Here is a 27381-nt window from a genome sequence, read left to right as displayed (position 1 = left end):
ATTATAGAGTCACCCCTGGTCCACCTTTATGGCGATATCTGGAAAAGGCGTCCACCTATAGAACTAAGGCCCACTCCCTTTTAAAGTACTCATTATCACCTTTCGTTTGATACCCATATTGTACTGTAACGAATGTTAGCAGCACTGAGCGATGCTATCGTCTCTAAGTCGATGCTAAGCAGTGACGTGAATGCACATCAATAATTCAATCATTATGTATCTACATAAACGAAACAATAACTGCGTCTACATATATGTACCATGTACGTATACGAGCAGCGCAGAGTCAATGCACAAACACAAGCATATATCTGAGATACTCCTATAAGTATGCAATGAGAAAAACTATAAACTTGTGCAATTGTAGTTACAGCTGAGAAGTTTGAGAGCTGCTGGACTAGTAGGTTCTAGAAGAGCCTAGAAGATGCGAAGGTTGAAATCAAAGAGTATAAAAGGCGGCAATTGTAGAGGCACTGGAATTCAGTTTGATTTGAGTTTTCGATTGAGACGCTATCTAGCGAGCAATAGCAGTATTATTTTGAAAGTCAGTTTCATTTGAGCTATCAATCAGTTTGGCTATTAAGCAAGCTAGTCGTTGAGTGTTATTGTGAAGTACTTTAATAAAGGCCATTTTGCATTATTAAATATTGGAGTTATTTATTCAACAGTGTAGTGATACGAACTTAGCAAAAGGGCAAATAAGAGGATTTGCAGTAAAATTCGCTACAATTGGTGTCAGAAGAGGAATTGTTGAATAAATTCCAGAGGACAACAAGGACATGGCAAAGTTCAGTGAATTGAAGATCCAGCAACTAAAGAAGTTGGAGAGCCGTGGATTGAATACAAGCGGCGTTAAACTCGAACTTCAGGCTCGGCTACGAGAGGTAATGGAAGCAGAAGGAATTGATGTGGAAGAGTATGTCTTTCATCTTGATGGCGAGGAGACAACAAAAATTTAAGAGAAAAACGAAACATCGCAGACGGTTACCAGCACAGACTTGAACATGATATTGGCTGCAATATCTGTACAAACATCGACAGTAGCATCAATGTCGTCGCAATTGGCATCCCAACTGGAAGCGCAAAGGGCACGTATAACAGAAATGTCGTCACAAATATCTACCAACTTGTCATCATAATTGGAATCGCAGGAGACACGCATAACATCGAAGATTGAAGCACAAGAAACGCTTATGTCAGAAATGTCGACACAGATTACATCCAATATGGCATCCCAACTGGAATCGCAGGAGACACGCATAACATCCAAGATGGAAGAACAAGTGGAGCGCTTATCATTGCAGGTGGCATAAATGTATTCACAGTTAGAAGCACAGGAAGCAAGGGTAACATCAAAACTGGAAGCGCAGGATGCAAAAATCGCTCAATTTCAGGCAGAAGTAGATGATTTGAAGGGTCGTATGGAGTAGTTACAATTAAATCTCCCAGCTGTTTCAGTGAGTAATCCAAAGGTAAAAACTCCATCCTTTGTCGGGTCTGTTCCTTTCCAGGTCTTTAAGCTACAGTTTGAGAAGACCGCAACAGTGAACAACTGGAATGCTGAAGATAAAGTTGCTGCACTCTTCGTAGCATTGAAAGCACCAGCTGCCGAAATCTTACAGACTATTCCAGAGTACGAACGGAACAGTTATGAAGCATTGATGGCTGCTGTAGAACGACGTTATGGAAGCGAGCATAGAAAACAGATATTCCAAATTGAGTTGCAAAACCGCTACCAAAAAGCAAATGAGACATTGCAGGAGTTTGCTTCAGATATTGAAAGGATGGCTCATCTCGCAAATGCGGACGCACCCGTGGAATACACCGAGAGGGTAAAAATCCAGAGTTTTATAAATGGCATACGGGACGTGGAAACGAAGCGAGCTACATACGCAAACCCAAAGCTGACATTTGAAGAACGGTATCACATGCATTGACTCAGGAAACTGGCTCACTATTGAGTAAACCAGAATACAAAGCTCATCGGGTGGAAGTGGAAAGACCAGATTCGGTAGACACAATTTTGGAAGCACTGAAGGGATCACAACAGAAGAATGCCGGAGTTATTAAATGTTTCAAGTGCGGCAACCCAGGTCATATTGCACGACATTTCAGCACCGGTCACAGTAGCTCCAACAATGTGGGTGGCCGTAAACGCAAAGCTGGAGGAAATGAGCAAGAGCGTGTCGGATGTAAAGAACGAAATCTTGCCCCGGCTATTGAATGTCCTGTGATATCTGCGTCGCAAATTGGAAGGAAATCAAGCAGTCTTACCGTCAGAGGGAATGTGGATGGCAAGGAGCGTGTACTGACTGTAGATACGGGCGCATCTCATTCCTTGATCCGATCTGACTTGGTCAACAGGAGAGTAAAAGCGTTACCTGGAGCAAAGTTGCGTACGGTCACAGGCGAGTATAACCAAGTCCAGGGAGTGATATGTGAAGTCCTAATTGGGAAGGTCATGGTTTTACACAAATTCGTTGTGGCGGACATCGTTGATGAAGTCATATTGGGAGTGGACTTCTTGGTTGACCATGACATCAGGATCGATATGCGGAGAAAAATTATACCACTCTATATATAGTTTCTTTTGTTGCAACACATTATCGAATGTTACTGCATCTGTTTCCACTAACGCAATGTAGCTTACTTCTCTACGATTGGTATTTTCATACAGTTTTAACACTTTAAAATCCTTTCCGTTACATGAGTCATTTTGCTTAGTTAAGCATTCTACCAAACGCTCATTGCTAACTTTTTCAGTTAAACCAACAATTTTTATTTTCTTTTTTATTTCATCCTTATTTTTTGTTTTCTCTGCTTCGTAATCGTTTCCAATACCTTCTCTTACCTTTAGCTGGACTTTTTCACAGGCGTCTTTATTTTTACATTCTACAATAATGGCACCACTATTTACTTCTTTAACATTTTTAGCAAGGCCTTCGGTAGGTTCGACAACTTTTTTTAGAGCTTCCTTGGTTTCCTTAGCTTTTTTGCCCTTCTTTTTCGGTTTAATGACAATTTTATTCTCATTTACAGAAGCGACCTGAGCATAAGATAGTTTTTCTGGCTGATCATTTGCCACGCGTAAATCGCTAAGCAATTCATTGCTCTTTTTTAATTCATTAGATAAATATTTGACTATCTCATTCTTCATTGCAATCAATTTTACTTCTATGTTATGCTCTAAAAGGGAGTTGAAGTCCATAATAATGCTACTTTTAATCTGGGAGAATTTATTACAAAATATCTGCTCGACTATCTGTTTAATATCAACGGCTTTCATTTTTGTTTCTTCACATTTATTAATCAAATGTTTGATTTCCACAAATTTAGTATTGGTATCCGATAATGCACATACATTACAGAACCATTTTATGTTCATATTATCTTCTATTATCTTTTTTTCATTTCTTTTAATATTACTGCATTTCAAGCAGAAACTATAGCCACACCCACCAGAGCATGCTACTATGTCATCTACCTGAAGCAGTTTCGCAGTACATTCTTTGCACTCTGCTGGCATTGTAAATGTATATCTTTATAAGAAAATGTAAAAGATATGCAACTTTACATGGCAACTTTGTGATACACAACTTTAAATATTCGCAAGACTAGTTTGAAAAAATAACCTAAAAAATATGTATAAATATATATTTTTCTACCGTGATGGCAGCCCTGTTTTAGGCTGACACTTTTCACTCTTTTATGTCTTCCACTTGCCCTTTCTATCATTCACATTTGTAAACAAATTCAATGCTTATCAGGCGCTAATTTTTCGCGCTAAGTTAATGATAGCAAAGAAAAGTCGAAAACACAAAATAAAGAGCACAATTAGTAGCGACAGTATAGCAACAAAGCGACTTGACAGGTTGTTGATGTTCTCACCCGTACTCAGCGTATCAGCAGGCGTTTGTGTGAAAGTGTGCTTGGCGATGTTAGCAGCGCACCGACTGTGGTAATGGCAGCACAGCAGATAGCTTTTGCAAATTACTAACCACCTAAATACTCCACTCTCCCAAACTATATTTTTAGATTTGTCCACTTGAATACCGCTTCCCGCACCTGTTGTTAGATGTTGTACGATTTTTTAGCGCTTTTGTATGTTGTTTACTATTTTTTTGTTTAATAAAAACACGGAGCATGTATCAAAACGACCGTCTTGTTCTTCTTCTTCACTAAAATCCTATAAGAACCAGGACATACCAATTAACTTTAGTTTGGAAAAAGAGTTCAGCAGTAATCGGGTACTGATGGAGAAGACTCGACAAAGGCCACGAAATTCAAACGTAAAGGTTGATGGAACAAATGGACCAAACAAATCAAAACCGAAGGTACCTGTGAGAGAAACACTGGCATTGAAAAGCCCTAACGGACGTACTAAAATGAAGGAAAGGATTTCGCAGAAAGAATGCAAGGATGGTTTCAAGCCAGCGCGCACTTCTGTTGGGAAACGTCGGAATGATACTGAGTATGTGAAGCCAATCCGTCAAGAACAAGCTCTACAAAGTAGTTCTTCATTGGCCAAGCAACAGGGTGCGAGAGAACGATCCAGAATAATGAGTAGTAAGATGGAACATAGGTCCGACAAGGAAAATAATTCGGAAGGTTTCCGGGAGGGAGATTTGGTACTGCTATACAACCCTCACTGGCGGAAAGGTGTTCCATCCAAATATCGGTGCAGTTGGGAAGGCCCGTACAGAGTTGTGAAGACGATCAGTGATGTCATCTACCGCATACAAGCAATTGGGAAATGTATATTGGAACGATTTTCCGTCATCCCTTGTCAAATTTGGTTTTGAGACAAACCGGTTTCGGCGTTGTGCCATCATCAGTGTCGATTTTCGTTCTGATCTGTTGTTGTCATTTGTCCTGTATTTATAGTTCGTAGGTATATGAGCAGGTATTGTCAAATTGATGCTCGTGTATATTTAGTTATGTGTATGTGCTGTGTGTTCGTTCAGAACCGAGGGTGGTTTACTAATCGATTTGTGTGGCTGACTGGGGTAGGTAGAAATCTGTGATTTTAGTCGTTTAACCTTCTTTGTCGGTTTTTTGTTTTGGTGTGTTAATTGTTTTGTGTTTATTTGTTGTTGTGTGTTTGTCTGTTGTACCTGTGTTATTAAGTCGTTTCCTGTAAACAAGTTTTAAAGGCTCGAATATTGTGTCAGAAATTGTGTTTATCTGTTCGTTTATTATTCTACCGTCGAATGTTTTCTGTTTGTAGATTTCCATGTTTTCGAGTACGTTGAGACGTCGGCCCTTTTCTTGTATGTGAAGAACCCTAACTGTTTTATTGATGTTTGCTGGGGAACATTCATTCTCGACCATGGGATTCGCGAAGTTAGACTCGGGTATAATGTTTGGATTCCGTATTTTTTTGTTGTAATCTCTAATATGTTCTCTGAACCTCATTCTTATTTGCCGTCCTGTTTGTCCTATGTAACCATGCTGGCATCCGCAGGTAAGCTTGTATACGCCGTGGCTGCTAAACGGATCCTCTGAGTTAATGTTAGTTCTTAGTTTTCGCCCTAGATTGTTCGATGTTTTGAATGCTGTGTTAATGTTGTATTTTTTAAAGAAGTTTGCCAATTTATATGTTGCTTTTCCAGTATATGTCATAGTCGTCCGGCTATTATTTTCCTTTTCATTATTTCTTTTTGGTTCTCCATTTGTCCTTCTGAGCTTATCTACTAGTGCTTTTTTATATCCGTTGTTTGCAGCGATATTATATATGACCTCAAGTTCTTTCTTATATGCCTCTTGTGTAAGAGGTGTTCTTTCAAGTCTATGTACCAAGTGCCTTAATGCTGCATTTTTATGATGTTGAGGGTGATTTGAGGTATTGTGTATTATTGTGTCGGTGGCCGTTGACTTTCTATATATGTCATAGTTAAATCTTTTGGCTTCTTTATCAATATTTATCGTGAGGTCTAGATAGTTGATTCCTCCGTATTTTTCGGTTTCCATTGTAAATTTTATATTGCCGTGCTGTTTGTTGAGGTACTCCAGTACGAGCTCTTCGTTATTAGTAGTTAAAACGCATATTATGTCATCCACGTATCTAGCATAAAATGACACGCCTAATTTGGACTTCAGCTCCTGTATGTACTTTTCTTCCAGATTTTGCATGAACACTTCCATAAGGATTGCTGACGTGGGGCTTCCCATTCCAAGACCGTTTGTTTGTCTATATATTTTATTGTTGAATTTAAAATAGTTTTGACGTAAAGTGGTTCTTAGCGTATTTGTGATTTGCATACTTTTCACTTTGTTTTTTGTGTTATGAACTATTGTTGAGCTAACTATGTCCAAAGTATCCGATAGTGGTATAGATGGGTATAAATCTTTTATGTCAAAAGATACCAATTTGCTGTTTCTTGTTAGCTCTACGGTCTCGAGTCTCTCTATTAGTTCTGTTGTGTTAGCTATAGCATATTCGTTCCTTAGCTCCAGAGTATCTATCAATATCGTTTTTAAATATTTGGGAAATCACGAAATAGAAGAGTGGTACATTTGGCGATGCTAGCAGCGTTTAGATCGAGAGATTTGTCTGATCGGGACGATCAGACTTAGGTGGAGGGCAGTGTAACGAATGTTAGCTGCACTGAGCTATAACTTTTTCAAAAATTTACCGTTTGGGATCTTTTTTTTTTAAATATGTTTTTAAATGTACTTTTCGCAAAAAATACAAAACAAATTTTAAAGTTTTTTTTTCAATTAAATAAAAAAAAAATTCTCGGCCCACTTCGGGATTAGTGGGGATGATTGCAGAATTGATTGAAGTTTTTTATGAGAAAAAAGGGCGAAATTTGAAAAATCTCGAAAAACTGAAAAATTACAAAAAAAAAACTTTAAACATTTTTTTGCATTTTTTCCGAAAAGTACATTTAAAAACAAATTTAAAAAAAAAAGATCCCAAACGGTAAATTTTTGAAAAAGTTATAGCATTTTGAAAACAAAAACGGTGTTTTTTTTGTAAATTCATAACTTTTTTTGAGTTGGATGAAAAAATTTGAAAAACTTCTGAAAAACGTCTTTCGTAAGCTAGAAAAAGAAGAAAAACTTTCAGCCAATTCTAAAGGGGTCGGGTGCAAAATTGGTCGAAATGGAATGGAATACCTCGTAGGCTTTAGACCTTATCAAATAAAAACATATAATTAAATAATAGTGGGACTCTCACCTAGTTTTTAATTCTGAAGTTAGTAGTCGGTAGTTTTTAGGCTTTTTTTTTTAATAAACTAATTGAATAAGTATCAAAGAACTAGTCTTAAAAGTTTGAACATTTTTTTACTACAAAAACCTTAACAGCTGAAATTGATAATCAAATGCGAACTACCGACCAAGAACTTTAACAAACCATGTGTGGATACGACTAAAGTTAATTTACAGTCTCCAAATATTCCATTTTTCATAACACATAGTTCAAACATATAATAATGCTACTAAGAAACCTTAAAATAACAAATTACTTCAGTGGTATCCAACGAATAACAATAGCCCGAATCTAATGAAATAGACTTGTGCATTAAAACAATTTATTTTTTAAATCTTACAACTTACATCCGTGACATCGAAGGCATCCATCGGATACTGCAATCGACGGTCGTATCTCGGCTGCTAGTTCGAGAACGCTGAGAATGTTTTTCAAAAACACCATATTTCAGTTTTTCTTTTGAAAACGACCTATCTCAGAACTCCATTGAAGAACGCCCAAAATGTTTTTCATAAACGCTCCATCTTATGCCACATATTTATTAAATTTAAGCTGAGGTAGAGCGTTTTTGAAACAAGTGCTGAAATAGGGAGCTATTCCACAATTTTGTGGGATAGGGCGTTTTCGAAACGGCGGCAGAGATACGGCGATATTCCACTCAGCAGTCGAAAAATCAGATTGTTACAAAGTTTTTGGCACGAATTTCCCATCAATAAAGTTAAATTTTACATAAAATTGTATAAGTTCTTTCGAAGGTACGTAATAAGTGTTATAAAAATCACATATTTCTTTGGTGAAAATTTGAAAAACTTATACAGAGTGTGCTTTACGTTTAATTTTCAACATACTTAAAAACCTTAATTTTAGGACATTGTGAGCAACTTAAAGAACATAGTCAAATGCAGGCAAATAAAAAAGTGGTAGATTTAAAAAAATAGTGGTAGGAGTGGTAGATCCGGATTGTAGCCTAAATAGTGGTAGATCTACCACTATAGTGGTAGAGTGACAACACTGAGTGCAACTCTGTGAAACTCTCAATTCGCTCTTAAGTTCCACATATACTCTGTTAATATGAGTGAATATGGTGAGTTGAAATGTTCTTTGTATGCACTATAAATGTTGAACATTTTCTGGGTTAGGAGTAGTTCTATTAAGGCTTTACCATTTACTTAGGCAACAATTTATTTCAGAAAATAAAACGCTATAAGATTACGCTTAAACAGCCACCGATTTTGATCGCCCAATGCCGGTCGTAATCGTCCGATAAAAATACACTTATCCCCCGATTTACACGGTACTTGTTTTACACGATTTCGCTTTTAAACGGTTCATAAATCAGCAAAATTTGAAAAACTCCGAAGATTCACAAATCATTGAAAACCTTTTTGAATCCCCTTGGCAACACTGATTTCAATATTGAGGGATTCCCCTTATTGTGAATATGTAGGTACATAACCAAACGTAGAGTACATATGTAGTTCATGTGGAAGGAAAATCGTTTGATGAAAATTTGAACAAAAAGCCATAATGTTTACTATTATTGCAAGTTTGTTTGGTTTGAACTGGTAAGTTATCAATTGAATTATCTTTTCGTGAACTTTCATTAAGATGCTTTGGTTTTGTTTTATTTAAATAAATGACTGAATTGGGCAGTTTTTTCGCTTTACACGGTTTTTGTTTGGAAAACGAAGATTTCACTTTACACGGTTTTGTCTGGAACCGATCTTCCGTGTAAATCGGGGGATAGGTGTAAACACATGTATTTAGATGAGCGTGTATACATTTCAACCGATCACCGAAATGTTCTCGGCCGTTGTGTTTTTCACTGCCGATAAATTCGCGCTTGTTCAATTTTATCGTTCCATAAATGGCGTGCATTTACTGTGAAAAATGAATTATTTGTGCGATGAACTGGAAAATTTATTAATTGTGTGCTAAACAGGCGCCCTTAATAGGATAAGCACATAAAAGCATAAACGCAAGAGTATATTTGCGAAAAAGTAAAATGTAAGAAAAAAAGCTTCCGGCCGATAATCGATTGCAATTTTAACACCAGCCCGGCCGATTTCATCAGCTGATTGCAATTTTTCGGTTTATCGGTGACTGTGTAAGCGTACCCTATGGGTAGCTATGCTATTGGAAGGAGTCAATGTTCAAGAGTATGTCTTTCATCCTGATAGCGACAAGACAACGACAAAAATGGAAAAAAAAAAATGAAACACCGCAGACAGTGACGAACACAGACTTGAACATGATATTGACTGCAATATCTGCACAAACAGCGCCAATGGCATCTAAACTTGAATCACCTGAGACATGCATAACATCTAAGATGGAAGTACAAGAGGAGCGCTTATCATTTCAGGTGGCACACATGTCTTCGCAGCTAGAAGCACAGGAATCAAGGGTAACATCAAAGCTGGAAGCGCAGGAAGAAAAATCGGTCAACTTGCAAAAATTGGGAGTTGCAACTAAATCGCCAAGCTAACCCAGCAAGAACTCCATCTTTTGACGGCTCTGTTCCTTTCCAGGTATTCAAGCTTCAATTTGAGAAGACGGCAGCAGTGAACAACTGGAATACTGAAGATAAAGTTGCTGCACTATTCGTGGCATTGAAAGGGCCTGCAGCTGAAAGTTTACAGACTGTTCCAGAGTACGAACGGAACAGTTATGAAGCATTGATGGCCGCTGTCGAGAGACGTTATGGAAGCGAGCATAGAAAACAGATATACCAAACTGAGTTGCAAAACCGTTACCAAAAAGCGAATGAGAATTTTCAGGAGTTTGCTTCGGATGTTGAAAGGTTGGCTCATTTGACAAATGCGGACGCACACGTAGAATACACCGAAGGGGTAAAAAATCAGAGATTTATAAATGGCATACGGGACATGGAAACGAAGCGAGCTACATACGCAAACCCAAAGCCAACATTTGCTGAAACGGTATCACATGCTCTGACTCAGGAAATAGCATCGCTTCTGTGTAAGCCAGCTTTCAAAGCATGCCGTCTAGAAGTAGAAAGACCAGACTGGGTGAACACAATATTGGAGGCACTGAAGCGATCGCAAAATCGGAGTGAAAGAGTTATCAAATGCTTCGAATTCGGGAAGTCAGGTCACATTGCGCGTCATTGCGGTCTTCATTCTAGTAGTTCTAACAGCGTGGGTGGTCTTAAGTAAAAAGCTGGAGGGGATGAGCAAGAGCGAACCAGATATAAAGATAGAGAGCTAGCTTCAGCTGTTGAATGTCCTGTTATCTCTGTATCACAAACCGGAAGAAAATCGAACAGTCTTACCCTAAGAGGATATGTGGATGGCAAGGAGCGTATACAGTCTGTGTAGCATTCATTCATTCACTCATTCATTCAGTCATTCATTCGCTTTGGTATGTCTTGAGATGCATTGACTCTTACATACATATTCAATCATTTCTACATATATACAGTCTACGTCTCGTAACTTAAGACTTCTTCAATTTCAATTTAAAGCTGACTAATTGCTCACCACAAACCTTTGCCTGCACACAATTTAATCCCACGACAATTTCCATATTCTATTCCGTTTTTGCTTATTATGCACTTCCCACAACTAATTTTATTTATGCTGGGCTTGCGCTGACCCCGAGCTGAATATATGTATCTACGCAGTTCGCTGGCTAAGCGCCTAATTATATTTTGTACACTTAGTATGTAAGTATGTATTAATGTAAATATATAATGTAGGTAGCTCATAAGAATTAACTAGAATAATTTTGTATAAATACTAATGTAACTTCGCTAATAAAATTAATTATTTTTTTGGACATCAAACCAGAAACTAAGGCTTATCATTTCATACTATATGGCGATCCTGCCATACCTGCTAAACATCTCATGCAGGACAACCACCTACTATATTAAATGATTATCCTGCCAAGTATTATCAACAGACTGCTATTTTGAAGCAGACTGCTAAAGTCTTGAAAGGATCCTGCTTTATAATGAAAAAAATTACTATATGGCGTTTGGTTTGGAGCAGACCGGCAATCAGTTAAAATTCTCCAGGATCGGATGCTAATAAATGCACACATCAACTTAATCCCTATGACATTTTACCATTTTTTGACCACTCATAAAGCAATTTCGACGGCACACTCAGGTGATACGACGGACGACTTCATTAAAAAAATTTACATATTACAGCGAAAAAAAAAGAATCATCGAGGAAATTCAAGAGGAGATACAAAGCATTTACATGGGATTTAAACGCATAGCATTAAAATACTGGCAGCACAAAGCATAATTGCAGAGTGGAATACACAACATTTTGACTGGCAGCAATAAAAAACCATTTTGACTGGTAGCAATAAACAAAAATTTTGATTGGCAGCATTTAAATAATAAGTATAAATTAGAACAATTTTGGCAACCTCACGGTTGCTCAACCAGTAGCAGACATTTTTAATTTCTATAATTTATTTAATAATTTGGGAAAAATTTAAACAACGTGACATCAGGACGGACAAGGCGACAGCCTTTTCTCCCGCGAGTGGGAGTCGAACCCGCACTCCTACGATAGTTGAAATGGTTATAAACGCATTCAGCTAAGTCATGTCTTAGTTGTTGTAAAGTTTTTCCCAATTGCCTTCTTTCGCATATATTATATTCCACACATCACATAATTCGTATGTAGTTATGTGTTGAAGTTATTCATGTTTGTAAGGCGGTTTTCAGAGAAACTTGGTATTTGTTGTTGTTTTTCTTCTATTTATAGAACTACAACGAATTAACCAAATGTTGTCTGTTATGTATGAGTTAATCGGGGATTGGCCGCATTGCTTTTTTAAATGTATGAAAACATTTATTTCAAGCATTTTTGAATTTTTATAATTTATTTAATAATTTGGGAAAAAGTTAAACAACGTGACATCAGGACGGACAAGGCGACAGCTGTTTCGATTATACCTTGTAAATATCTTCAAAGCCTTTTCTCCCGTAATGCTAAGCATTGATAGTCTGTATACCCCCTCTAATATTTGAGGTAGGTTGTTTTTTGTGTGGCTTTCCACCAAACAAGAACTCCATAGTATAGAATAGGGCATACAATCGCTGTAAAAACCCAATGAGAAAGAGAGGGCGATAGGCCCCACGTACACCCCAGCATTCTTTTACATGCATAGAGTGCCGTTGAGGCCTTCTTCACCCTCTCCTCTACGTTGAGCTTCCATGACAGCTTACTGTCTAGGATGATTCCTAGATATTTTGTGCAAGGTTTCTCCTGTAAGGTCACCCCTCCTAACTTAGGCCTGGTCCAATTTGGGATCTTGTACCTCTTTGTAAACAAGACCATATCCGTCTTCTCCGCATCGACTTTCAACACGACATTAGATGCCCAGGTATGAATATCCCGAAGCGCCCGATCCATCATAGAACTAATCGTTGGAAGGCACTTTCCTCTTATGACAATTGCAACGTCATCTGCCTAAGCCGTAAGTTTTACGGGTCCCTCATCGAATTGCCTGAGTAGTTGGTTGATGACCAGCGTCCACTGAAGAGGTGATAGCACCCCTCCCTGCGGCGTTCCCCTGTCCACCGATTTCGTGGCCCCGTGTAATGCCCATTGTGATGTAATCTTCCTGCAACTTAACAGGCAGCCAATCCATCTCGTTAAGGCTGGATGTACTTTAATGTAATTAAGACCATCCATAATCGCCCATTTAGAAACATTAGCCGTGTTTTTTACACGCGTATACGTTTCGTTTGCGCGTGAAAAAAAACGCCTATCCTCGCTTAGATAATGCTTAGGAGACCCATCTAGCGGCTGTGGTTAAACAACTAGCTACAGCAACAGGGTGTACCGAAAAGCGGAGACACTACCCTCTGTTGTATTTCTGTGTATAACATATAGCTGAATCAGTTGTGATAAATAGTGGACGCGCACAGAACACATAGAATTAGTGCAGAGGGTGAAACATAGACACATATTTCAGTTACATCTGCGTATAATACGTATTGAAAGTTAGTAGTACTAATTTTATACGTAGCAATTTCAGAGGTGTATTTAAAGTTTGTCGCTCAGCAGTCCATATAAAGTTTAAGCGTAGATGTATATAGATGAGAAAAAAAAAAAACACAGCTATTATTGAAGGCCCCGGCAATGTCTAAGAAGACTCCTAGAGCATATTCCTTATATTCCAGGGCTTTCTCTATGCCTCTTACCACCCTATGCAATGCGGTGACTATCGACTTGCCTTTGGTGTACACATGTTGTGTTGTGGAGAGCAGCTTTTCATCCACGTTGGACTTTATGTACACATCTATCAGCCTCTCAAAGGTTTTGAGCAGAAATGATGTTAAGCTAATGGGTCTATAGTCCTTGGGATACACGTGACCGATCTTCCCCGCCTTTGGTAGGAAAGCTACATGAGCAGTTCTCCAAGAGTGCGGTACATGTCCCCCAGCGGGTTAGGGGGTCAGAATATACCCGCGCTAGGTATGCCTGTCGTAAGAGGCGACTAAAATACCAGATTCAAGGGGCTGCGTAGCGCAACCCTTCAGGTTGCCAGCGCAATATGCAGCTTCTCCAAACTCAATTGTCAACCTTACATGTCCGCGGCGAATCCTGTTTCACTAACAGACGACGCTCTGGCGGCCCCAAGCTCCTCATGGAACAACAACATCAGTGCAGTACATGATTCAGTCTTATGCACCCATCGAATATTATTTTGTGCCATTCCACGACCGCCCTACTTGAAACTTGTAGCATGGCCGGCAATATACCATCTGGGCCCGGCGATTTAAACTTAGAAAACGTCTTCACTGCCCATTCTATCTTGGTATCGGTCACCAAGCCCGACACTACCCGCTCCGTGATCGAAGTGTGAGTGCTGTCTGCTGGCTTTTCTAAACCATCTCCCGATGGGAAATGTGTATCTAGAAGCACCTCAAGGGATTCCTCACTATTACGTGACCATTCCCCGTTCTCTTTCTTCATTAGTCCCTGGACTATGTTTCTCCTTGCTAGGACTTCTCAACCGTGCTGTTTCGCTGGATTACTCTATAACCGTACAGAAACTTTTCCATGAGAAATTTCACGCTTGCCCTGGAAATTTCACGCTTGCAGATTCTTAGTAGATCTCTGTACTCGTACCGATACGCTTCGCTTTCCGCGGTCTTTGCTAGCTTAAACATTCCCTTTACCTGTCTTCTTAGAACACTCAGCTCATTGCTCCACCATGGCGGCTTTGCTTTTCCTCTGAATCTTCTTAGAGGGCAAGCTTTGTTATACGCAGTCATAAGCGTCCTTGTTAAGACTTCATTGGACTCCTCCAGTTCTTTCACATTGGCAACGTCTTTGGGTTGTCCCATTTTCGTTTCTACCTGTTTCTGGAATTTAGTCCAGTTTTTTGACTTAGGGTTTCTAACGTTCCTCCCTTCTCAACCCTCTTTAGGGGGATGCTGACGCTGATATACCCATGGTCGGAGAAGGATGGTCTATCAAGAACCATCCAATTATACCTTGATATATCACGGTCGGAGCTCAGTGCAATATCGAAAACATTGCTGGATGTCGGACCAGTGTATGTAGGGACATTTCCCCTGTTGGGTATCTGCAAATTGGTTTGCAGGATGTAACAAAATAGAGATTCACCTCTCTCGTTCCAGAAACCTTTTCCCCCGATGAGAGCCACGGCTCCTGGATCAGCGCCACGTCAAACGAACCCTCCTTAAGGGTTAGGAAGAGTTCGCTCGACGCCACTTTACTATGTTGGAGGTTTATCTGTAGGACTCGCAGCATCATTGGGCTGTTTGTCCCCCTCCAGCACCTTCGTCGTGACGACGTCGTCCTCTCCATGCCCTTTTGGTTTAGTGTGTTCGAAGCCCCCTTCAGCCTCGCGATGTTGTCGCGCGCTATCATCTTCACACCATTATACCATCCCCCGAATCGAAGGTTGGAAGGGGCTTACTTGGTTGTTCCCCCATCATCTTAAGCATTAAGCTAATATGCTCCCTTTCTACAGATCTCCACCTTTCAGTAGTCATCTGTTCGAAAGAACTGCTACGATCAACCAGCGCCACAGTCAGTGACTGCTTTGCCACATCACTAATCTTCTCGGGAAAAGACGGAGTCTTAGTGTTAACTCCCTTTGACACCTCCGAGAAAGCCGGAGTTTTAGCTTTAACTCCCTTTAGCACCTCCGAGAAAGCCGGAGTCTTAGCGTTATCTCCCTTTGGCTTATCTCTTACTTCCGTAGTTGGATCTTCCCTCTGACTCGCAGCTTTCGAGGTATTTGCTACCTCGCTATTGGGGCCCATCTATCTTACAGCTTTGGGCCTACTTGTATTGTCTTGCCTCGCGGCTCTGGGACTGGGCCCTTTCTGCCTTTTGAAAGCAGGCTTGTCTCCTTCCGCCGAACGTTGCCTCTTTATTCTGTCATTCGACGCTTCTTCCTCCTCGTACCGGGTGCAGAACCGAGGGTTTCTCGCTGCAAACCTTTTGAACTGCCTTCGACCTACTTCTGCCGCCTCATGGGCCAATTCCAAGCGGTCGATCTCTACTTCTGTTGGTCGTCTATGCGTTTTAGCGTAAACATTTCTGCAATTAATTTCATAAGAAAAAAAAGTTGGTATATGTAAGAGGATATTTGCATTGAACATCTCCTTACATGGTTTAGATACTCCTTATAATTGTATGATATTAGAAAATTTTATGTGTGTATATATATTGAGCTGGTTTTTAAAATTTTTCTTCGAATTTTTACAGGTGCTCAGTTCTTAAAATATGCTATTTAGTGCAAAAATGCAATTGTAAAAGTTTGAGCTCAATTGGACTTTGCTTTCCCGTGCCGAAAGACCCTGAAGTTGGCCAACTCATAATTTTTCGCGAAAAATCAATTTTTTTTATTATTTGCAATATAGTATATATTATACATATTGAAATAAATTAAAGGAAATTTAATGGACGTTAAAGTATATAATAGACATTTTCCTTTAAAAATGGGTGGTTGGATAGATATATATAATATTTAATGAATCAAGTTCGTGTGAAATGACCTGGTATGGTATCGCGCTGTTCCCTACAATTTTGATGAAGTCAAGTTCGAGTTTATTGATGTTCTATAAAACCTTTTAATATGACATATTTTTAACACCGTATACGTTCAGACTACGTTCATATTGAGCCATAGGGTTTGTTTATTGAGCTACTCTAGCTTACGCCAGGTTGAATTATCTAAAATAAAACTAGAGTAATCCAGATCATTGTCAGTCAAGAAAAAATACATTTTTTAAAACTTCAAAAAAGTAGTTTGAAAAAAAAACACGTTTTAGTATACGTGCATTTGCATTAATTTTGAAGATTTAAAAAAAATACCAAATAAATGGAAACTATCGAGATTCAAGTATTTCATGTCATTTCTGCTCTGAGTTGCTCTAAGTTGCTCTATTTCTATTTTGCCCTACTCTACCTGCTCTGAACTTTTTTCGTTCGTTACTATGTTCTTAGAAGTTATAGCTTATATTTTTACCAAATGCAACAGTAGATTCCTCCTAAAAACTTTAAACTTTATCTTCTTTTATCACTGCAGCGGAAAGTATGCAAGATAATTCAGAATCTTTTGAATCCGAAGTGGAAGAAATGAGTTCTGGTGAAGAATTTATTGACGGAAAAGTTGTCGATTCTGCTAGATAGATGTAGAATTTCTGATAGAAATGCTGTGCGAATAATTTTCGCAACAGCCGAAAGTCTGGGATCTAACGTGGACGAACTAGCACTTAGTCGAAGTACGATAAGAAAACGTAGAATATCATTTCGGGAGCAAAGGGCAGAGGAAATCAAGGCGATATTTAATAATTTAGATGGAAAACTGTTGCCAAAACTTTTTCAGAAGGACTGTACTGAAAGGCCTGCAATCTTAGCAAGCAAAGGAGTTGAGGAACAACTACTGGCAGTCCCTGAATTAGAGAATAGCACAGGTTTCTGTCAGGTAGAAGCTATTAGCGGTGGTCTAGAAGAATGAGATGTTCGAGATAAAATTGTTGGTATGTGTTTTGATACGACAGCTTCCAATACCGGTCGAATGAAAGACACTTGCACCTTGTTAGAAAAAGAGCTGGGTAGACATCTGTTGCATTTAGCGTGTCGTCATCACATTGTAGAAGTCGTTTTACGGTCAGTGTTTGAGTAAAAAATGGGATCAACTACTGCTCCTCAACCCGATATTTTTAGAAAATTTCAAATTCATTGGCCTAACATAGATCAGTCTAAGTACTTGGAAGGGGTAAAAGATGATTCGGTAAAGAGATCAGTGAAAGAATTCGAAAAAGACGTTTTGGAATTTCTTCGCTTTCAGTTAACTGAAATAACTGCCGAGAGTTACCTAGAATTTATCAAGTTATGTTTGATATTTCTAGGAAAACTCCCTTCTCGTGATGTTTAATTTCGCTCTCCTGGTGCTTATCATCACGCTCGTTGGATGGCTAAAGCCATTTACTCTATACAAATTTTTATTTTTAGGGAGCAATTTCCTTTGTGCAAAGAAGAGTTCAGTTCAATAAAAGGTATTTGTTTATTTGTTGTCAATCTATATGTTAAAATGTGGTGTCAAGCTTCAAACGCTACTATGTCGCCCAATAATGATTTAATGTTTATTCAGAACGTCATTAAGTACAAACGTTTTGATCGAGGTATATCAGAAAAAGTATTGGGAAAATATTTGCATCACTTGTGGTATCTGAATCCGGAATTGATTTGCTTCAGTCTATTCGATAAAAATGTTTCAAATGAACTTAAGGGAGAAATTGCACAAAAGATCTTATCATACAAGGATTTAACAGAAGATGAAAGATCCCCAAGGATAGTGAGAGTACAAGTTTATGAAAAGGAAGCTGTGAAGTTTTTTAAAAATGTTTCCCTTGATGAGTTTATTTCTGGAAACTATCGAGATTCAAGTATTTCATGTCATTTCTGCTCTGAGTTGCTCTAAGTTGCTCTATTTCTATTTTGCCCTACTCTACCTGCTTTGAACTTTTTTCGTTCGTTACTATGTTCTTAGAAGTTATAGCTTATATTTTTACCAAATGCAACAGTAGATTCCTCCTAAAAACTTTAAACTTTATCTTCTTTTATCACTGCAGCGGAAAGTATGCAAGATAATTCAGAATCTTTTGAATCCGAAGTGGAAGAAATGAGTTCTGGTGAAGAATTTATTGACGGAAAAGTTGTCGATTCTGCTAGATAGATGTAGAATTTCTGATAGAAATGCTGTGCGAATAATTTTCGCAACAGCCGAAAGTCTGGGATCTAACGTGGACGAACTAGCACTTAGTCGAAGTACGATAAGAAAACGTAGAATATCATTTCGGGAGCAAAGGGCAGAGGAAATCAAGGCGATATTTAATAATTTAGATGGAAAACTGTTGCCAAAACTTTTTCAGAAGGACTGTACTGAAAGGCCTGCAATCTTAGCAAGCAAAGGAGTTGAGGAACAACTACTGGCAGTCCCTGAATTAGAGAATAGCACAGGTTTCTGTCAGGTAGAAGCTATTAGCGGTGGTCTAGAAGAATGAGATGTTCGAGATAAAATTGTTGGTATGTGTTTTGATACGACAGCTTCCAATACCGGTCGAATGAAAGACACTTGCACCTTGTTAGAAAAAGAGCTGGGTAGACATCTGTTGCATTTAGCGTGTCGTCATCACATTGTAGAAGTCGTTTTACGGTCAGTGTTTGAGTAAAAAATGGGATCAACTACTGCTCCTCAACCCGATATTTTTAGAAAATTTCAAATTCATTGGCCTAACATAGATCAGTCTAAGTACTTGGAAGGGGTAAAAGATGATTCGGTAAAGAGATCAGTGAAAGAATTCGAAAAAGACGTTTTGGAATTTCTTCGCCTTCAGTTAACTGAAATAACTGCCGAGAGTTACCTAGAATTTATCAAGTTATGTTTGATATTTCTAGGAAAACTCCCTTCTCGTGATGTTTAATTTCGCTCTCCTGGTGCTTATCATCACGCTCGTTGGATGGCTAAAGCCATTTACTCTATACAAATTTTTATTTTTAGGGAGCAATTTCCTTTGTGCAAAGAAGAGTTCAGTTCAATAAAAGGTATTTGTTTATTTGTTGTCAATCTATATGTTAAAATGTGGTGTCAAGCTTCAAACGCTACTATGTCGCCCAATAATGATTTAATGTTTATTCAGAACGTCATTAAGTACAAACGTTTTGATCGAGGTATATCAGAAAAAGTATTGGGAAAATATTTGCATCACTTGTGGTATCTGAATCCGGAATTGATTTGCTTCAGTCTATTCGATAAAAATGTTTCAAATGAACTTAAGGGAGAAATTGCACAAAAGATCTTATCATACAAGGATTTAACAGAAGATGAAAGATCCCCAAGGATAGTGAGAGTACAAGTTTATGAAAAGGAAGCTGTAAAGTTTTTTAAAAATGTTTCCCTTGATGAGTTTATTTCTGACCAATCTCTTGTATTTTTGGAGTATTTTAACGTCGGAACGGATTTTTGGCATAGGCCCCAATGAGCTGGTTGTATAATAAGGAATTTTTGAAACTTCAAAGTTTTTTAGAAGCATAAAAGTGGTAAACGACACGGCAGAGAGGGGAGTTAAGTTAATTCAAGATTTTAATAACACTCTTACAAAAGACGATGAGCAGAACCAATTATTGCTTCAGGTGGTGGCGGACTGCCGGCGGCTTCAAAGTGTACCCTTTCTGAACCCGTATCCGACGACTGAAATTGAAAGTCAACATTTTTTAATCCTTTTAACTTTTATTTTTAATATGAATTCTTTCTTCGAATATGAACTCTAGAATGGCTACCATCATCTCACCATTTTGTTGAACATTGTATTCATTAATTAAAGACTGAAAATACATAACTACAACATTTCTTAAGTTCCAGTTTTTTCTATTGCAATATATAAAGATACTTAAATGCATCCGTTGAATACGGATAAGGTAAGATATCAGTAAACGTAAAATTGTTTTCGAAATTGTGCGGGACAGCGAAATTCCATACCAGCTAACAATCTTTGTCCACTAAATGTTAAATATCTTATCAACTATCCAGTTTTAGAGAAGAAATGTTATTATTTACTTTAAACTCTATTAAATTTTATTTCTTTTAATAATAAACCTGTTGCAATGCGGATATCTTATCGCAGGTTAAAACAGAAAAATTTCGAGTTTTCGGTAAAAATTGGGATTTTGTCAAACTTCCAGGCTCTTTCGGCACGGGAAGGCGAATTCCGACTGAGCTGAAACTTTTACAATTGCATTTTTATATCCAATAGAATATTTCTAGAAGTGAGCACATACAAATTTCGGAGAAAAAAAACTACCCTGTATTGCAAAGCCACCCTAATATATATACTGAGATGAATATTAGTATCACTAAGTGATACTGCCATCACTAAGCCGATACTAAGCAGTATGTACAAACAAATCAATTATCATCTACACACATACATACAAGGCAACAGAGAGATACTCACAAACGCATGTCATCATCAGCCGCAGTAGTACTCACATATACACACGCGTATGGATACAAATTACAAATATACGTGTATATAGCTTGTAAACAAGCATGAGGTTCACGAAATTACTAGACTTTAGGAGAAGAGTATAAAAGCAGCACAAGCTGAGGCATGACGAATCAGTTTGGTTTAAACACGCAATTAGTTGTGAAGTAAGAGTAATTGTGAAGTACTTTTAGAGTAGTCTAATAAAGACCATTTTGCATTATTGAATATTGGAGTTATTTATTCAACAGTTTAGCGATTCGAACGTTTGCAGAAGGTGGAAAATAAGCCGAGTTTCAGTAAATTCGTTACAATTGGTGTCAGAAGAGGAATTGTTGAATAAATTCCGAAGATTTTGAATACAACAAGGACATGGCAAAGTGGAGTGAATTGAAGATCCAGCAACTGAAGAAGGAGTTGGAGAGCCGTGGATTGAATACAACCGGCAATAAATTTTAACATCTAAGATGGAATCGCAGGGGACACGTTTAACATCCAAGATGGAATCCCAAGAGACACGCATAACATCGAAGATTGAAGCACAAGAAACGCGTATTTCAGAAATGTTGATACAGATTACATCTAAGATGGAAGCACAAGAGGAGCGCTTATCATTGCAGGTGGCACAAATGTCTACGCAGTTAGAAGCACAGGAAGCAAGGGTAACATCAAAGCTGGAAGCACAAGATACTAAAATTGTAAAGCTCGAGGACAAAATTGATGCCGAGATAGAAGCTTTGAGAGGTCGTATACAGGAGTTGCAAATATATCGCCCGGCTGCTTCAGCGAGTAATCCAAAGGAAAGGAGTGCTGAAGGACCAGCTGCTGAGATCTTACAGACCATCCCAAAGTACGAACGGAACAGTTAAGAAGCACTGATAGCTGCTGTAGAACGACGGTACGGAAGCGAACACATGAAACAGATCTATCAAATAGAATTGCAAAACCGCTACCAAAAAGCTAACGAGACTTTGCAGGAGTTTGCCTCGGATGATGAAAGATTGGCTCATCTAGCAAATGCGGGCGCACCCGAGGAATACACTGAAAGGGTAAAGATTCAGAGTGTTATAAATGGTATACCGGACGTCTAAACGAAGCGAGCTACATACGCAAACCCAAAGCAACATTTGCTGAAACGGTATCACATGCTCTGATTCAGGAAACAGGATCTCTTCTGTGTAAGCCAGCGTTCAAAGCACGCCGTGTGGAGGTAGAAAGGCCAGACTATGTGAACACAACATTGGAGGCGCTGAAAGGATCGCAAAAGCGGAGTGAAAGAGTTATCAAATGCGGGAAGCCCGGTCACATTGCACGTCATTGCGATCCTGATCCTAGTGGTTTCAACAGCATGGGTGGTCTTAATAAAAAAGCTGGAGGAGATGAGCAAGAGCGAGTCAGATGCAGAGATCGAGAGCTAGCTCCAGCTGTGGAATATCCTGTGATATCCGTAACGCAAATCGGAAGGAAATCGAGCAGTCTTATTGTCAGAGGAAATGTGGATGGCAAGGAGCGTGTACTGACTGTAGATACGGGCACATCTCATTCCTTAATCCGATCTGATTTGGTCAACAGGAGAGTAAAGCCATTACCTGGAGGAAGGTTGCGTACAGTCACTGGCGAGTACACCCGAGTCTAGGGAGAAGTGATATGTGAAGTCTTAATTGGAAAGGTCACGGTTCTACAAAAATTCGTTGTGGCAGAGATTGTTGATGACGTCATATTGGGAGTGGAGAAAGAGTTCCGCAGTAAGAGTGCTGGTGGAGGCGACTGGACAAAGACCATCAAAGTCAAAGGCAGTAGATCGGGCAAAAGTTGATGGATCGCATGGGCCAAATAAAGCGAAATCAAAGATACATGCGAGAGAAACACTAGCATTGATAAAACCAAATGGACGCACTAAAACGATGGAAAGAATTTCCTAGAAAGAATTCAAGGGTAGTTTCAAGCCACGGCGCACTACTGTTATGAACCGTCAAGACGATACTGAGGATGCAAAGTCAATCCGTCAAGATAAAGCTCTGCGAAATAGTTCATTGGCCAAAAAACAGAGTGTGATGGAACGGTCCAAGATAATGAGTAGTAGGATGAAATACAGGTACGACAAGAACAATAATTCGGAAGGTTTCCTGGAGGGAGATCTGGTGCTGTTATACAACCCTCATCGACGGAAAGATGTCCCATCCAAAGTTTGGTGCAGTTGGGAAGGCCCGTACAAAGTTGTGATGCCAACTACCGCATACAAACCATTAGGAAACCAAGAAATAGAAGGGTGGTTCATTTGGAAAGGCCACCTACCGCATACAAACCATTGGGAAACCAAGAAATAGAAGGGTGGTTCATTTGGAGAGGCTCGCAGAGGTTAGATCGAGAGATTTGTCTGATTGGGACGATCAGACTTAGGTGGATGGCAGTGTGACGAATATTACTATCACTAAGTGATACTACCATCACTAAGCCGATACTAAGCAGTATGTACATAAACAAATCAATCATCATCTACACACATAAATACAAGGCAACAGAGAGATACTCACAAACGCATGTCATCATCAGCCACAGTAGTACTCACATATACACACGCATATGGATACAAATTACAAATATACGTTTATATAGCTGGCAAACAAGCATCAGGTTCACGAAATTACTAGACCTTAGGAGAAATGGGTGAACGAAGAAACCGAAGAGTGTAAAAGCAGCACAAGCTGAGGCATGACGAATCAGTTTGGTTTAAAGACGCAATTAGTTGTGAAGTAAGAGTTATTGTGAAGTACTTCCAAAGTAGTCTAATAAAGACCATTTTGCAGTATTGAATATTGGAGTTATTTATTCAACAGTTTAGCGATTCGAACGTTTGCAGAAGGTGGAAAATAAGCGGAGTTTCACTTAATTCATTACAATACGTATATGGCTTTATGTATCTAATAGTAATATAATTAACGACTCTAAATGAGAATTGTCATTTAATAAAGAAAGTTCAAAAAAAAACCTTGTCTTAAGATGATTTACAAGTTCACATTAATAAGCGTTTTAGCAACGAGCCATTCCGTTTATTGCACGCTTATTCAAATAAAATCCAACGCTTTGTTAAGCTTAGAGTTTATCTTTGAACCTTTTCATCCGAATTTACAATATGTCTACTTCGTTCGTTGGGTTATATGCCCGAAAAATCTATACTCTATTAATTATGATATTAGTACATAATTATTTTCTCATCATTTATTTGAATAAATATGACATACATTTCCACACCCATATGTATTACGAACAACCTCTTTATCGGGAATTCCTGCATACTAATTCGCCTTTATATTTATGTAGATATGTACGTATGTTTATAAGTAAGAAAAGAGCCACTAACGTGCATGATACAAAAGCGAAGGGTGGAAATGTAAGTTATGTAAACATGAGTGATGCTCATTCAAGCTTTGAATTATGTTCGTTCAAACGTTGAATGATTTAAAGAAAAGAAAGTACGGTATTTAGCGTACAACTATTACTTGTTTATAAAAAGAACAAGTAAGGACGGGACTGTCTTCGGCTGTGCCGAAGACTTCATACCTTTCATGAATGGGGCTGAACAATAATCTTATGCCGTTCGTATCTCCGAATAATCGGATGTATAAGATAAGAAATATATAGTGAACAGATTTTTAAGATAAATATAAAATAAAAAAATAGGTAGGTACTTTGTGTGAGCATACAAAGTTTCAGGTTTTTTGTGGTCTGCGTGTAAAAACTATGACTACGAATTACGTATTTCAACAATATATGACGTAAACGTAACTATTTGATGAAATTTGATGAATTTTGAAGCTTCTAGCAGTAAAAAAGGGGCAAAAAAATACAGTTAATATAGGGTATATAATATATATACCACCGATCTCTACAAGATATGCTATGTACGTAAGCATTTGGTGAAATTTGAAACTTCTAGCTGTAAAAATGGGGCAGAAATTGCGCAAAGTTTCTTATCTGAACAATCGGTTGTATGAGATATATACTATATATACCACCGATCTCAATGATTTTTTAGACAACAATATACGCTATACACGTAGGCATTTGGTGAAATTTCTTCTAGCTGTTAAAATGGGGAAGGAATTGCGCAAAGTTTCTTATCTCAACAATCGGTTGTATAAGATATATACTATATATACCACCGGTCTCTATGATTTTTTCAGACAACAGTATATGCTATACACGTAAACATTTGGTGAAACTTGAACATATCTAAACGATTTTTAAGATAAATAAAAAATAAAAAATAGGTATATACGTAAGCATTTGGTGAAATTTGAAGCTTCTAGCTGTTAAAACGGGGCAGAAATTGCGCAAAGTTTCTTATCTGAACAATCGGTTGTATGACATATATACTACATATACCACCGATCTCAATGATTTTTTCAGACATCAATATATGCTATACACGTAAGCATTTGGTGAAATTTGATGCTTCTAGCTGTTAAAATGGGGCCGAAATCGCAAAAAAAAAAGATATATATATACTATATACATATATACTATATATACCATCATATATATATTATATATATCACCGATCTCTATGATTTTTTGACACAACAATATTTACTATATACGTAAGCAATCGGTGAAATTTGAAGCTTATAGCTGTTAAAATGGGTAGAAATTGCGAAGAGTTATATATACAACCGATCTCTATGATTTTTTCTGGCAACAATATATGCTATATATGTAAGCATTCGGTGAAATTTGAAGCTTCTAGCTGTTAAAATGGGGCTAAAACTGCGAAAATATATATATATACTATATATGTATACCACCATATACATATATACTATATATACCACCGATCTTTATGATTTTTTCAGACAACAATATATGCTATATACGTAAGCATTCGTTGAAATTTGAAGCCTCTAGCTCTTAAAATAGGGCAGTAATTACGAAAAGTTTCTTATCTGAACAATCCGTTGTGGGGGATATATACTATATATACGACCGAACTCATCAATTTTTTCAGGCAACAATATGTGCAATATACGAAAGTATATGGTGAAGTTTGAAGCTTCAATCTGTTAAATTGAGTAAGATATTACAAAAATCCTCTTTTTCTGAAAAATCGGTTGTATGGAGGATATATGCTATAGGGGTCCGATCCGGTCGGTTCCGACAAATGTCTAATCGGACACCCAAATACACCCGCTCACCAAATTTTATCAAGATATCTCAAAAATTTAGGGACTAGTTTGCATACAAACAGACAGAGGGACAGACGGACATGGCTAAATCATCAGCTTTTCAACCTGATTATTTCGGTATACTTAATGATGGGTCTATCTATTTTCCTTTAAGGACTTACAATTTTGGGTTTCGTGACGAAATTAATATACCATTTCATTTTCATGAAAGGTATAAAAATATGCAAAGTAAATACATATATATATATATAATTTATATAGATATGTACGTATGTTTATAAGTAAGAAAAGAGCCACTAACGTGCATGATACCAAAGCGAAGGGTGGAAATGTAAGTTATGTAAACATGAGTGAGGCTCATTCAAACCTTGAATTATGTTCGTTCAAACTTTGAATGATTTAAAGAAAAGAAAGTACGGTATCTAGCGTACAATTATTTGTTTATAAAACGAAAAATATGCAAAGTAAATACATATATATATATATATATATATATATATCTTCCTAATTGAATTTGTTTTGCACCCCGTGTGTAGTTTGATCTAACTTGAGAGATAGGATAGGTTATATCTCAGTTTATAGTCGCAATATTCTGCGGGGTCCGCGATCTAGAGGTACTATGACATTTTTTTCAATTCAGGAGAGTCTTTAGTTGTGTATAGGTTAATTTTTATACCCCTGGGTGACTAGGGTCTCGAGATATAGGCCAAAACGCGGGCCAGGGAATGCCTAGACAGTGTTTGTACAATATGGATATCAAATGAAAGCTGTTGATGAGTGCTTTAGTACAGACTATCACCATTCTATACTTTTTTCCCCCATCTGCCTGGGATTTCTTTGGCACAATCCATATGGGTGATTTGTAGGGACTTTTTGAAGGACGAATTATGCCTTCTGCTAGTAAGTCTCGGATTTGCTTTTCCTCGCGCATATTAACGGGGTAGGGGTAGCTTTTAGTGTAAGTGGGGTTCTCGGTTGTGGTTCTGATTTCTACCTGGACATTGGTTTGGATTTCCATGCCTCGGTAAACTGGGCTGAATAGAATTTCATAACGATCTAGGATCTCGTACAGTTTATTTTTTGTAAGGTCGGTGACATCATTGCCGAAAGGAATGTTTAAGGTAATGATGTTGACCTGTTGCGCCTCCTTCCGCTTAAGGGGCAGCACAACATCTGGTTTTAAAATGAGAGTGTTGAGCTCCCTGTCTAGAACTGCCTTAATTTCCGAGAGCGTGTCTTCCCAATTATCCCATCGAATGATTTAAGCCCTGGAAGAACAAAAAATGTGGTGGGAATGTCTTTGTCTACGAATTTAAAAAAATGTCCGCATATTTTCCTGTCTACATTTATAGTTCCTCCTGCGGAAGTTACCTTAAACGGTTTTTCTACTGGCGTAGTATTTTGAGCTACGCGCTCGCTTGTATAATTTTTGTTCGCCCCCGTATCCACTAGAAATT

At 38.2% G+C, this 27381-nt stretch overlaps 1 protein-coding gene across 17 annotated transcripts in view; it reads right to left on the bottom strand.

The window, feature by feature from the left end:
• Window positions 1–27381, bottom strand: part of LOC137253031 (alpha-tubulin N-acetyltransferase 1-like) — a 783286-nt gene that overhangs the window by 110173 nt on the left and 645732 nt on the right. The window lies entirely within an intron of this gene.

This window comes from Eurosta solidaginis, chromosome 5 (assembly GCF_040869045.1).
Source record: "Eurosta solidaginis isolate ZX-2024a chromosome 5, ASM4086904v1, whole genome shotgun sequence".
In the NCBI taxonomy this organism is placed as follows: domain Eukaryota; kingdom Metazoa; phylum Arthropoda; class Insecta; order Diptera; family Tephritidae; genus Eurosta; species Eurosta solidaginis.
This window is presented reverse-complemented; position numbering and strand designations above follow the sequence as displayed.